General features: G+C 39.3%; 1 protein-coding gene across 3 annotated transcripts in view; it reads right to left on the bottom strand.

Annotated features, from left to right (window-relative positions):
- TBL1X (transducin beta like 1 X-linked) overlaps positions 1-12,956 on the bottom strand; it is a 202,879-nt gene that overhangs the window by 89,886 nt on the left and 100,037 nt on the right. The window lies entirely within an intron of this gene.

Below are 12,956 nucleotides of genomic sequence, written 5' to 3'. Positions count from 1 at the left end.
CAGTCAATTTAACAAATATTTTAAAACATCATAAAGAGAAGCTTTTATAAATCTAATTCTCTGTCTGTGGTACTACAACATGTTCTCATTTACATCACCATGAGACAAGTACACCATCTAACCAGATACAACTATTCATGTGAGAAAGACGTATGCCTATTCTAATCAGAGCTGAATGACTACACAGTGGACAACAAACAATGATGTAAGTATCACAAATAATTTATTGGCTTGAAGCCTGTATTTTTTCTGAGTTTGTTGACCTCTACCTATACACTTGCCAATTTAATTCTCAGATGACGTTCTGAGATGACTATCATTGTCTCTCCATCTTATTTTGGAAATGTTTCCCTTCTTATTTTTCTGTGGAGCATGTTATATGTATGTAAAATAAAACATACTCCAAAAAAGAAACACTTTGTGTGAACATGCAATCTGAAAATCCCAATAATATTTAGAGGATCTTGCTGTTGTAACTTCTCCACATTGTGGGAAAATAGTTAAGAATGTTGATGTTGTTGATTTAGTTCTATTCAGTATTCTGACATTATGGTATGCAACAATAGCTAACACATACAGGCTGTTCTGGAGAGAAATACTGTGAAGACAACTGGCTCACCTCATGACTTCTGCAAGATTCATGAGGTTTAGTGGATACCGTAAAATACAAGATAAAGGTTTATAGTGTGCTGTGAAGTGTTGTGTTGGCTACACATTTAATTCTTTCTGTCCTCAATTGTTTGGGATGTGTTCTTATTTGTCTTATTTACTAATGTTGGATTCACAGGACCACAGGATGACAGAGGCTGGAGGACACCTCAGGATCCATCTGCTCGAACAAGATCACTCACTGCCCACGGTCAGGCAGCTTTTGGAGATCTCCAAGAAGGAGACTCCATAGTCTTCCTGGGCAGCCTGTGCCACTGCTCTACCACCTGCACAGCATACAAGTGCCTTCTGGTGTTCACAGGGAGTCTCTAGTGTTCTAATTTCTGCCCATTGCCAAGACAACAGTCTTGGCACAGGTAACACTGAAAAGAGCCTGGTCCTGCCCTCTGCACCTTCCATTCAGGTATTCACAGACATCAGTGAGATCCCTCTGAGGTCTCCTCCAACCTGAACAGTCCCGGCTCTATCATCCTGTCCTCACAGGAGAGGTGCTCCACTCTCTGGTAGCTTTTGGCAGTCAAGGAGTTTCATGAAGGCCAGTCATCCCTCCATGCTGTTACAGGGCAAACAGAAGGTACTAGGACAGAGTCATAATGCTGGCAGAAATACTTGAATCCTACGGTATGACTGCTTTTGGTTACCTTGACGCCTTTTTTGGTAAAAGCATTTATAATGGATCTCTACTTCAAAATGTTTTTTGTACTACAAGTAAATAACTGATCTTCAAGAAGAAAAAGGGAAAGGGAACAAATTAGAGATTGACATTCTTTATAGTTTTGTTACCCACAAGTGTCAGTGACACTTAAAAGCTAAAGATTCTCTTTACAACTGGTCAAGAACATACGTGTGAATGGTTCTAACAGCATGTTATGCTAGCACGTGTCCTTATTCATAAGGCTTTACTCAGCAACAAAAGGGTTCCTTAAAATCTAATTTCACAGTGCAGGAAGTGCTAATATAAGCCTTCAAATAAAGAGCAAAGAAAGAAGGAAAGCTTTTTTTTAAACTTTCACTGGTAATACTAATATCATATCTGATAACTCCCTCTGGATTCAGATCTCCATAATTTAGAATGTTGCAAAAAAAACAAAGATCACGGAAAACAGCTGCAAAAATGATTAGAGGGCTGAAGAAAATACTTTAGTATGTAACATTTGGAGAGTTCAACCTGCAGTTTATAAAAAAAAAAAAAAAAAGATAGATTATCTGATTACAGCACGTAAGTATTTTCACATGGAGAAAACAGTAAGAACCAACTGGCTTGTTAATCTAGCACAGAAGGGAATGTATAAAACAAATCACTACATGGAAGCTGAGGCCAAGTTCAAACAAGAAATAAAGCACATACTTATCATCACTTGTGATTAACCATTAGTGTGGCTATCGAAAGGAGGGAGAGTGCAGAGTTCCTCCATTTGTTGGTAAAAAAGTCTGTCTGGTGAGACTTTCTGAGATGAACTTAGGCAAAAACACAAGCTATTCTGCAGCCAAACACAAGCTACAAGGTTTCACACAAAAACTGCTGGGTAATTCAGAGGTAGGAAACCAGGTGATGTAATCACACTTCTCTGGTCACACGTTAAGCATCCTATCATCTGCAGCTACTGACTAGTTTTGCAGCAGCAGTGCTGAAGGGAGACAAGTGGCATGCATGCCATGCTGCTGGCTCCAGCATGTGCCTTGTGACACATAAACGCACACACAGCAAGGGAGCATGTCTGCATTCAGGCTATAAATGGAGTCAGAGAATTGCAAATATCTTCTCAGAGACAGGTGGACTACATCCTGCTGTGAGTAATACTTGGCTGCTAATTTAGGAAGGCAGTATGCTCCTTGCTGAGCTGACAGGACGTGGTCAAAACTGAGTTGTGGTGGCTGCTCTCTCCCCCAGGGCCATTGGTGAGATGACTACAGCAAGCAGCGTGACTGCAGCTCGCTTGGTCTGTGTCTCAGCTCTCTAGGTACTGGGCAATGAACAACACAGCTCTGTTGGCACCAGATGCCTCACTCATGTGCGTTGCTGTGAGTTGGGCCACGAGCTTCCAGCCTAAGTCAAAGAGAAGTCTTGCAGTTATGCTGAACCTTGTCCCTCTGCATGGCATGCAAATGGCAGCTGCTCTCAGGAAAGGGAACGAGGAAAGGAAATAGTAAGAAATGTACGCAAGGACACACTGAACTGCTCTACGATGACAACAGAGCTTAAGCAAGGGCCAGAAAAGATACCGCAAGTGTTATTTTAGACATCTTTTCTGCTGTCACTATGTCTTAAACTGCCACACAAACTAACCAGGCTTAAATATCAGCCAAAAAAAAGACTTAAAAATGTCATTAGTTTTGTCTGACTCAATCTTATACATACGGTTTGACCTTGGACGTTGCACTACTTTTGGAAACACAAAACTAAGCTGAGCAATGCCACAATGTCCACTGACACTCTTTCCTTGCCAACACTCCATACTTGAATGAAGCAAAAGCATGGCAAATGAGAGCATCAACTCCTATCAATACAACCAACACAAACGCTTGTATTCGGGTACCAATCTAAGGCAAGATCACAGATGTTTGGCCTCCCACCTCTGAGAGCACTGAGAGCTCAGCCAGCAAAATGGCACCCACTGCAGAAAAGTCTGAGCTTAGAGGTGCCCTTAGAAGACAACAGATGAAATGCTGTGCTGATGTGCTGCTTGGTATGCAGGCTTCCTTCCTATGATTCTTTCTGCAGGGACATAAATAAGTTTAGGAAACTGAAACTGGGGGCCAGACTTACCTGTCATGCATGGAAAAATCACCTAACTAGGAGAGTATATTCACTCTTGACTTACAGCAGTCACATTCTTTAGGAAGACGTTTTTGTAAAGCCTACTAAATCTCTCTAAATAGATTTAGATACCTGAATATGTTTCCAATCTGATTCCTGGTTAACTGTTATTCTGTGCAGCTTCACCTACATAATTTTATTTGTTTTTACCGGACAACATTACTTTTCTCTCTCAACAGTTTTTTCTAACATCAATCCATAGTACAAAAAACATTAATTGGGTGAGTAATTTATTATCCCCCCCGCTTTTCTGAATTTTAAAGGCATAGGAGAATTTAAATGATAAATAGCCTGCCTTCAACACTCACTGAATTACAAAAGCATTTTTGAGAGATTTCACTATCAATCTCTGCAAAAGAAGTACAGGATACCTACCGTGCAACACGAATATTTTGCTTTCTTTCAACTTGACAAACAGCTTTAATATTTTCAAACAATCCCTGGGGGATTAGACTCACAGGAAGACTGGAATATACGGTAGATTCCAGCAGGACATCAATAATTATGCCACCTTCAGCAAAAAATAAACCGAGCTGTCCTTTCTAAGGATGTTTAAAAAAGAAAGCAATTCCTAAAAAGTGGACAAATTGGTGAAGAAAACATTTCAGCGCTTGCAAAACTTCTGCTGATGTGCTGGGTTTTCAGTTTCTTTAAGAACACACATTAAACGTAATCACATCAGGATGGTTGTACAGAAGTGCTCACCTCTGGGACACAACCAGCAATTCACCTGCACAAAGATCATGGAAAAAACCTGCAGACACATGGAACCCAAATCAGGACTTTCAACACAATATGCCGGCTCTCTCTGATGTGTTTCCACAGAATATGTATGCACTGGAACTTCAATGTCTGTTCAGAAACACCCACACAATGCCTGCATATTAATTTATTTGCCCTACGGTTCTTTAGTGTAAATAAATACTATTTAACGGCATGCTGTGATAGAAATTATTTTCTCTCTTGATACTTACATATCAATCTTTTCTCTACAGACTCCTCCTCTAAAGGAAGTTAGAAGAGGTGAGGTTTTTGTATTTTAAATCTACCACAGATGACTAGTGAAAGGAGATTAGATAAAGAAAGCAAAGTCATGAGTCAGTCAGAAATCAGAGAGTCAACTTTGAAATAAATATTCATTATAATACTAGCACAAAAAAGTTTTCCCATGGTAAAATCTGAGAGAAAGTAACAAGGAAACCTCAGAAATAACCTCTATATTTCCAGAAAATCTTAAAATACTCGGCCTCGAGAGCCTCTCCCCAGAATATTTCACTCATTTGGGTGTAGTTTCGCAGAGTTTAAGCCGACACTTTGAAGCAAGTGTCTCTAGGGAACATATAACTTCCACTTGCAGTCTGCACTGTGAGGAGAAATTCTTTTCATGTTTCATCTCAACTAACTCTCTCTCAAAACCAGCGGACATCACGAAATTATGAATTGCAGAAGCCTGGTATCATTGCTTTGTCTCTACCCTGTCATCCTTTTCATGCAGGCTCTTTATCAGCTGATAAATTAACTGTTAACATCCCAAACAGTAACTCAGTACAACCAACCTTGGAACCAGACTGGAAGGCAGAGTCACAGCACCAACTCTCAGAATTAGCTACCACAGTCACTTGTGCACAGATGCTCCACCAGCTCCAGTCTATGTTACCTTGATGTATTTCAGTGTGGTAGATATCACAGTCATGCATAATACTGGTAGAGGCAGGAGATATGCACGCTTTATTTGGAAGGCCAGCACTTCCTGCTCTATTAATGGATTTATGGAATGCTCACCTGTCAGTCAGCAGCCAAGGCAGGTATTGATACAGCACATGCTTGGTACAGTAAGAATATTCTTTATAGTATGTGGAGCCATGGGTGCTGTGACCTACAACAGCACATACCACGATCTTCTGACAAGACTTTTTTTCAGAAGGATACATACCTATCTATTAGTACAACATTTACCTTAGCAACCCTCAAGCAGAACAAATGTGTTTTTCCTAATTAACAAGTCCAGATTAAAAAAGAAAAAAAACCAACACAACACAAGACAACAAACTTGTCTCTTGGTAGTAAGTTATCGCATTTCTGCTTAACTTCATGAAATGTAAAACACAAAGCACAGCATGGAGAAATAAAGAAATGCACTTAATTATTAGAACTGTGATGTGGCAGGTAGGTGGGAAAGAATTATCACCTTCAGAAGTGCTGTCTATGTAGCTTTACCTCAGGCAAACCTGAGAAGTAGAAGAAGCAGGAAAGATGAAAAGTTATCTCCTCTGCACCGTCCCTACAATCACCAATAACTTATTAATAAGTGAGTGTTTAAAATAAAAACACACTATTTTGGCCCCTAGTTGTGCCAGTAGTGCCTTACTATTAGCATGCACATCTTGGATGTACCCAACCGATGAACAGCATGTGAAATGAATTGTTTTCCCCATCAGAATGACACAGAGCTTGTACAGGTTTCTAGAAGTGCATCAGTAATGGGAATTGCAGCCTGCAGCAAAGACAGAGCTAGAACAATTTTCTTAAGTGGGGTTTAATATGCATAACCAGTATCACTGGCTTTGTTTTGGATGAGCTGTAGTTTCCAAGAAATCATGAAGGTAGGCTATGACGGACACCACAGTAATATAATCTTGCTGTTGCAGAGGCATAAATAACCATTGCAAGGTCAGGCGGAGGGAGAAAAAATGGCTGCAGCCAGCATCCCAGGGGCAGGCAGAGCAGCTGCTACAGGCACGCTGTGGGCATCTGCAGAGGCTCCTGTCCCCAAAGGGACTTCTATTGCTTTATCTGGGGAGGACCTTCAGCTGCATGTCACTGTAAGCAGACGCGCGTATATAGTAATTAATATATTTAAGTCACATTTTCCCATTATACTGCAGAAAACGTATGAAACATTTGAGGCTGCAAGCTGCTGAATCAGGAAATGGATCAGAAGCTAACTAAAATGTCTTTTCAGTTATTGATTCCTGCTCTCTGTTTCACATCAGCTTCCTAGAATCCATCCAGCACAAGCACGAAAGGGTAATGAGTTTCTGAACACACACTCTAATAGTGCACACTGCATCAAAGCTTTCAGTAATTGCCTAGATGCTGCTTCCCAGCAGTACTAAACAACTTAAATATAATTAGCTAGAAGCTCTATGGGCTGCATTTCCCCACTGGAACACCTCTTCCACTAATCCATTTATCAGACTGACAGATGACTGAATCATCAGTACTATGGACCCATTTGACTAATAATATTTCTCAAGCCAATGTTTTGGTTCATTCCTTATCTGGGAAGTTTTTGCAATGGAAAATCTGCATTATTTAGAGTGGGGAGAAAAACATTCATACAGCAAGTTCACAGGGCTGAAGAATGTTATTTGTTTGATTAGCTCACTGAGTGCAATGCTGGAGCTATCAGGAGGGAAACAGAAAAGAAATATATGCATTATGGAACTGCACAGTGCCAAAAATAATAGGGAAACACATAAACACTGGAAGAACTATTGGCAGCTTTCCAGCTATTCAAAAGTTTTTGTAAGTTTGGATCAGAGGACAGTTTTCAGGGTATTGCTCCTGAAGATGGCCCGAGTAGGTTAGCCAAGCCAACATTTACTTCTTGTACATCCTCATGAATGAGAAGTGACAAAAGAAATTTTAAAACAGTTGGAATTATATGCAAATAGACATGAAATGCTAAAGAGCATGCTGCTGTAGAATTATTCATTTTGCAAGCTGCTAAAGAAATCTCATGAAGATAGGAAAAAAATAATAATTCTTGGGCAGAATTTTCCACTGTTGTAGCATAAACAATTTTATCATTGCATCCCTGTGGTTTTTCTTTCTGGACAGACTCCAATCAGTAGACCTCTCTACAGGGACTGAAATACTGGTTACTGCACATATCTTCTGAACAGAAAGAAGTCTGCCCTTGGTTTGGATTTTGTTTTACTTCCCAAGAGATGAGACAGATTCTAAAATCAGAGCTAAGTGATAAGATAAGCACAACCCCTCCAATTTTTGCCAAAATTTAAATTTTACTTACTGCAGGTCAACTACCTACTACACCCCTTAGGAAATCCTAGCCTACCAAGAAGACACAAAAAACAGGACCTCACTCTGAGATAATATACTGAAACATGGCAGAAGGTTCAAGTTTACACATTCTGCCATCCTGTTGTCTTTTATCCAACTACACGTGGTTTCATCCTTTTGACTGGAAAGACAGACACTGATGTAAACTCAATCCCAATGAGTGACTACAAAAGCTGTAGTTTAATGTATAACAAGGAATGATACGGATGAAATAAAGTCATTTGGGGATCAGAAACGAGCTGATTTAGCTTGAATCAGCTCTTCTTGCGATCACAGATTGACCACTGGTCTCAGAATGTGGCTAATGGACGGCAGCTACTCAGACATCATCAGGCTTTTGAAAAGACAATTGCAGGTGTTTAGGCTGCCTGGTAAAGTACCTAGCAGGTTATTAAATGCTAAACTGTTGGAGATTTCATGTGAACCCAGCAGCAGCAATCTCAAGTTCCCACGCACTCTCCACCCACTCCTTCCCTCCAGCCTGAAACTGGGAAACTCGTTCCAGTGACACCAGCACTGCCTGAGCCAGCTTCCCAACAGCCAAAGCCTGCCCATCTCTTCTGAGATCCATCTCCCCTGCTCGTCATTTCGCAATAAACACGTAAAGTCACAATTTCACACTCCTATTTAGAAACACTCCTTTAAAAGGCAGTGAAATTAAACAGCACGAACGCCAGATCTGATCTACAGAACAGTTTGTAGCATAAAACGTTGAAAAACTTCCTCCTGCTTATTGTCATTTCTAATAAAACAGATCACAGTCATGAAGTGAAGCAAGGCAGGGAATATAACATCACCTTCATTTAGACGCCTTAAGAAAAAGCAAGCTGTATTGCCAGAGAAGCTGCATTTCCTCAGTACTATTTCTAATTTGAGATGGTTCTTTAATTCTTGAGGTAAATAATATCTCTTTACATCACGTCCAAAATTACTACATCAACAGATTCTTCTCTTTATTTTAAGCCAGTGACAACTATATAGTGGCTTTGCAGTTAGATAGTTGCACTAAATTATTATTATTATTATTATTATTATTTTTAATGGAAAAAGGAAAAAAAGAGTTTGAGGAGAAGAGAGGAATCATCTAAGAATAAGATTTACAGCTGAGTCATCCTTCAGTTAGTGTTCACTTGGGAAGAGCGTGGCAGGCTAAGCAGTTAGACACTGCAAAAATGCAGGCAGTATTTGGAGTGCAAAAAAAGAGCCTGTTCTACAAAGCACAGCAGAAGTGATGTCATCTTCAAAAAGCACAGTTATTTGTGATAGCTATCTGAAAATTAAATTTTTATATTGAGTATTGAGATTTTCTTGCAAGAACACTTCTGTGCTGTCTCCATCTTTGGACATTTCAAGCCCTGACCAGACCAAGCCCTGAGCAGCATGGTCTGACCCCAGAGCTGGCCCTGCTCTGGGTTGAATGTCGGACAAGACATCTCTCAACGTCCTTTCCAAACCTGTATCAGCTTATTATCCTATGATAATAATCTCTTTACAGTAAAGTAAAATATGCTTGCTGTGCTATTTACATAGAAAAGAAGGAATTTAATAAGAAAACTAAGGACACAAACTTACGTATTGAATTCACTGAGACCAAAGGTCTTAAAAACAGCAAACAGGAGATGTTCTTTCTGCTCATACAAAGTTTGTGCTGATTAAGCAGCTATTGCTATGGATAAGACATATGACTATAGACAGAGCAACTTTGCTGTACTGCAAATTACCTTTTGACTTTACATTTTTCCTTCACTTAAATCATATGTAGAGCTATAGTGGTAAGAGCTGTTTATATTAAATTACTCACAGTTTAACTATGTGAATTACAATTCTCCCCGGATTAAAAGGCATGGCATGTGGTGACAGGTTATACTTGTCTGGGTATTAAAAATACACCCCAGAATACTGGCTAGAGAAATATATACTGAATTAAATAAAGAGCAGGAACATGAATTAAACTGCAGAAAACAGGGCTGAGGAAAATCTGGCCAATTCAAAATTGCAAACAAAACCAAACCAACCATCAAACAAAACAATAGCAATCACCATAAAAAGAAAAAACAAAACAACAAACCTCCCCCCCCAACATCACCAATAAAACTCCCACCAAAAAAAACTCTACTCACAAATGTCACAAAGACTCGGTGTAAAGAAAACCGGTCTGGAAGTTTCTTGGTCTAAGTAACTCAAAACTTTGAGCTGGCCAAGAGCCCAAATATTTCACCACATTGGAACCTTTCAATAAAATATTGTAAAAGCCTGCAATAGAAATGAAGTTCCAGGCAAAAAAATATACCAAATTATCATCTGCGTGTTACAGGAAATAACTGCTCTAAATTGTGGTCCAGTTGATGGATTAACCTGCTAACCTGGTGGTTGACACTAGCTACCCCATAATCACATAATTTACAGGAATAAATGGTATCCATACCTCCACAGTGATATCATGTTAATCTCTTTTGACTAGCCCATATGAAAACAGCTTGTTTGTAGAATGAGACGGGATACATCTTTGCAGTGAATGTGAGTAAAGTATTGTCTCCTCATGTACATACCATGAACACTGTGATCCAACCACTTTCAGTGCGTTTTATTTTCCCACCTCATTAAGAGATATTTTAGCAAATAAAGCCCACAGATTTGTAACAACTCTCCAGTTTGCTCTTTTGTGAAAGTTCACACATGGTCAGGATCTTATAAATTGGTTATTTGAATTATTTACCCAGTTCATATTTTATATCCTCTGTCTTATGCTAAGTTCAGACATTGTTCCAAAGACATTACACAGTACCGTTATCAGGTATCAGAACTTTCTTAAAGAAACAAACAAACAAACCAAAAAGACAAAAGTCACACAATCAGAAGCTTGAAAACTCAGCTAAATCATTAAACTTGTTAGGAAGGGAGAAAGACTTGAAAACTGGAAAACTGAGAAATTATGTTGCATCTCCTGAAGGTTTGCTAGGTTTTTCCAGCATGAAAGTCCAAAGGTCCTGATTCTGTTGCTCCAAACGTCGTTTCTTTAACAACCAAGGACCAAAGTGCTTTAGACTGGAAAAGGGAAAATGCATATTAAATAACTCCCAGCACCATTTAGTGTCTCACAGTGCTTAATGCTTATCTGTACACCAATTTCATTCAATAAATTCTCTGTTCAACAAACTTCAGATCTGCTTCTTCAAATGCTACAGTGACAAATTAAGAACCTCTGAAAATCATACAGATTAGGGTAATAATTTGAATGACAGCAAAGGCTACTTACAGCCTTATATACCTCCTAACATAACACTGGATCTTCATACAGATTTCAAAGCACTGAATTTTGCGCAGCCAGTAGGTGACGCTACTTACAATCAGCACAAAAAGTTATTTTTAGGGTCTGAGAAGTGCAAGGATCACTGACTTCAAAACAAAAGGGAAGTAATTAACCTACAGGTTTGGAAGCCATGCCAGCCTTTCAATCTGCCTCTGAAAATTGAGAAAACTGTGAGAAGTGCAAGCAGCTATTTGCACAGAAAGAAGTCTGCTTTTACTGTGCTGTATTAAACACAACAGAACCTTTTTATTTCATGATGGAACATGTCAAAGATGTTCACGCCACTTAACTTTGATTCCAACTTAAGTATATGTGTATGGATGCTGATGCCTAAACCTGGATTACGTGAATATTCAGTCTTCATTAGGAGGAGTATCTTTCTCCCATTACTTTAGCAGAATAGTAAAAAAGACCCATTGAAGCCAAGGATGAATTTCACCAAAGACAGCAGCAACAAAGGATCGTTAATAGTTTTTTTGCATCTCTTTTTACAGATTTTGTTTGCCTTGCACTTAAGTGTTTTAGTGAGATGCAAAATGTTACAGTCACTTCGAAATTATTTAGGAAAATGATGAGGCCAAGCCCCAGAGGCTGAGTAGCTCTGAGAAGAAATTTGGGAGGATGGGTATTGAAAAGTTAATTTTTACTAAGGTAGCCATAAGTCTAGCCAAATGTCCCACTCAATCCACTGCAGTTTGTAATTTCAGGCTGCAGTCATGTCTCTTACTCTGGCTGAGGCTTCACTGGGGTAGACTTATTCTCTTACTCGTTGTAATCACTCTTCCCTTATACTCCTGCTGAACACCTCTGCCCCTCAGTATCTGTGGAATAACTGCTGATGTCAAAACGATTCTGATTAAAATAGTTCAGAGGGTGTTAAAAAGTGTTTAAACTAACCTAGATTGTAGTGAACAAATTAGGTTAGGAGTGACAACGTCATCAATTAAACCTTAGGAGAACATGTGCACAGCGGACAAGAACCTCAGCCAATTCTTTTGCTGCCAGAACAAAATATGGGAAACAGAAGGCTGCCCTTGTTCAGATGCTCTTTCTTTTTTCTTTCTTTTTTTTTTTTTTTTGCTAATATCTAAAATGCAGCATTCTTAACCCTTGCTTAGACTTTCAAGTTTCCTTAGAAAACGGCTCTGCGCGATAACGCCAGCATTGAAACTTCTGTAAAAGACACACATCTATGGCAGCTGACAAACAAGAGAAACACCCTGCCCCCCATGCAGATACCACCTCAGTAAAGCAGCACTGAGCTCAAAGGCAGCCATTTCCGTGTCCTCGCTTCACCTCATCCCCACACCTCCTCACTGTGGCACAAACACAATACAGCAGCTCCCACTCTTTGGAGACTCCTCCTAAAGGCGAGACATGTTTTGCAGTACCTCAACACAGCAGGGTAAGATAAGGGAACCTCTGCAGCCCTAAAGCAGAGTTGCTTTGATTTCATTGTTCTGCATCCTGCCCTTATTTATTTATTCATTTTTTTATTCAAAGATTATGCAATTTTAATTTCTCAGGGTGAAGCCTACAGAAAAATAAAACACACTAAGTCTGCGTGCGTATGTGCACGTGTGTAATGCCTAGGAAATCTCATGTGTTATCTGTCTGTTTAGCATTACCTTCCACTAGACAAATATATTTTTAAACAAGCTGGAATCAAAACAACATTCCCAGCATTCAAAACATTCTGTCATCACTGCCCATTTGTTGCCCTCTAGGTTTCTCTCAGTTGGCAAATTTCCCATTTAAGGAATTACCAGATTTGTCTACTTAGATAAAACAGCAAATTAAAATGAGAAGCTGTAATATGCTAGAGAACTCATATTTTTCTTTCAGCGTACCAAATTAAGCGTGAGAGCTGAACGTAACAGCAAATGGAACAGATCTTGTAGCTCTTATAACCCTACCTCACTGCACTCTGCAAAAGATGATTTTAACTAAGAAACCACAACATTTCTTTTACATTTACTCCTTTAAATGTGTTTATAGCCATATATTACATTAGCCTATTTTTGGCCGTATGTATTATGCTCATAGGCAATATTTTTTCCTTCTGCAGCGCTA

Source organism: Lagopus leucura, unplaced genomic scaffold (assembly GCF_019238085.1).
Source record: "Lagopus leucura isolate 7727_CA_CO unplaced genomic scaffold, USGS_WTPT01 Super-Scaffold_100001, whole genome shotgun sequence".
NCBI classification, from domain to species: domain Eukaryota; kingdom Metazoa; phylum Chordata; class Aves; order Galliformes; family Phasianidae; genus Lagopus; species Lagopus leucura.
This window is presented reverse-complemented; position numbering and strand designations above follow the sequence as displayed.